The sequence below is a fragment of the Lithobates pipiens genome, unplaced genomic scaffold (assembly GCF_037356315.1).
Source record: "Lithobates pipiens isolate NorthernLeopardFrog02 unplaced genomic scaffold, aLitPip1_a1.2 Scaffold_13, whole genome shotgun sequence".
NCBI classification, from domain to species: Eukaryota; Metazoa; Chordata; class Amphibia; order Anura; family Ranidae; genus Lithobates; species Lithobates pipiens.
Window position 1 is genome coordinate 548,871,672 of NW_027507718.1, and position 2,129 is coordinate 548,873,800.

Below are 2,129 nucleotides of genomic sequence, written 5' to 3' on the forward strand. Positions count from 1 at the left end.
CAGCTGAAAACGGGTCACAGGAGTGCAGAAAAAACAAAATAAGCTTTGGCTGGTCTTCTCCTTTAATAAAATTAATAAAATGGGAAGGGCCAGCAAATCCTAGACATCAATTACGTCAGTATCTTATAAATAACAGATAGGAACTCAATACAGAAAGCTAAATTTATTCATTCAAAAAGGTTCTAAGCTCTCCAAACATTATTGATGGAAGCAGATCAATCAGTTAGGCTTTACAGGCGCTCTACAAACCTGAGTCTGCACTTCATAACTCTATCAGTAAAGTATGTATAAACATAATGCAGTACATGTTTTTTTTTTTTTTATTGAAAAAGCCCATGGCGTGCAAACACACCCAAAAAACTTCCACCCAGTGCATAAAGAAAGTGCACACACATAAAGAGTGAAACACTAAAAAGTGCAGACGGGTGCCTGATGTCCTCCAAAAGAAGGACCATACCCTGATCCCCCGGGGCGTTAGGCTCCAGACGGGGACTGAGGTACCAGACTCAACACCGTGGTCCCCGGACGAAACCGGAAGACCTCCTTTCCCCGGGAGGACTGCCGAAACAGAACCTCCTAGGTACTTGGTACTATGGGGGCTTCCCCGAAGGTAGGGCCCCCCCAATGGAGATTGGACCAAGCCAGAAGGCCTATGTCCGCTCTCCCAAAGACTTTCAGGATTGGTCTGAGGACCGACACCCTACTCATCACACGTGCAGTGACAGACTGTGACAAAACACACACAAATAAAATAAATAAAAAGTGAGAAAGGGATAGTGGAGAGGAGAGTGAAAAGTGGCCATTGTGCAATACAATGACCAGGCCCTCCGGCCAGGAATCAAAAATTCCTCTGGTCCTAGCCAAAAGGCCGGGCCCTAGAGGCAGGTGTAAAAAAATGGTGACGTGACCTAGGTTCCTAAATCAAAGTGCAGAGCACAGTGAGATAAGGCACCCCTGGACTGCCACTCCAGGGGCACATCACCATGGGCTTTCCAACAAAAGCATCCCGACAGCCCAGCCCAGACCACGACAGCCCCCACCACAGCCAGAAAGGCATGGAGATCAGCGAGCTTAGTGAGACCCTTTGCCATCAGGTCAAACCCTCACTCCCGTCACTCCTACCTAATTATATTCGAAAGGTACAGGCCGCCCCCCTGCTGGAACAGGAGAGCTAAGCGTTCCCTCCCAAAAAACTGACTGGGGCTAAAGCTGCCACAATCCAAGCCGGTCTGCCAGGGTCCCCTCCCCTGGCGCCGACCAGTGGTTCTCCGCCCCCATCAGGAGGCTTCCCGGTCCGGCTACGAACCGTTCCGGGTCACCTTTACACCAACAGGCTTTGCATAGCAACCGCCACCCCTGCTCCACCTCGCCGTAGAACAGGGACGGTAAACCAGCGCCACCTATTGGTAACTGATAAGAACAGATACTACACTTGGTCTTAGCCAAAAGGCCGAGAAGCGATAATGCAGTACATGTACTTACCTTGACCATAGAGTCCGTTGAGCAGGGCCAGGCAGGCAGGGCAGCTGATAGAAATCATGGGGCCCCGTACAGCCTACCTGACGGGGCCCCCTTCAGCTCCACCCTGGCCCCGCCCCTGGTCCCTCCTTCAGCCCCACCCATTGCCCCTCCCCAGACCCCGCCTTGAAACAAAGTGTAGGTTTGTCTACAAGTGATATTTGTTTTTCTCCAGCCAGTTATAGGTTTGATTATCCAAAAGAAATACTGTTTTCAGATGAGAACAGACCTCTTTAATATCTATATGTAATACAAACCATTAATGGATGAAATAAATAAAATGGTATTTTGGAGAGTATTGGCAGGGTATGTATTGCAGAGTATTGGCAGGGTATGTATTGCAGAGTATTGGCAGGGTATATATTGCAGAGTATTGGCAGGGTATTTATTGCAGAGTATTGGCAGGGTAAGTATTGCAGAGTATTGGCAGGGTAAGTATTGGCAGGGTAAGTATTGGCAGGGTAAGTATTGCAGAGTATTGGCAGGGTAAGTTTTGCAGAGTATTGGCAGGGTATGTATTGGTAGAGTATTGGCAGAGTATTGGCAGAGTATGGCAGAGTATTGGCAGGGTAAGTATTGCAGAGTATTGGCAGGGTAAGTATTGCAGAGTA

The 2,129-nt window shown here is 48.5% G+C and overlaps 1 pseudogene; it reads right to left on the bottom strand.

The window, feature by feature from the left end:
• Positions 1-1,329: 1,329 nt before the first annotated feature.
• On the bottom strand, positions 1,330-1,462 carry LOC143979957 (U2 spliceosomal RNA; annotated as a pseudogene).
• Between the last annotated feature and the right edge of the window lie 667 nt (positions 1,463-2,129).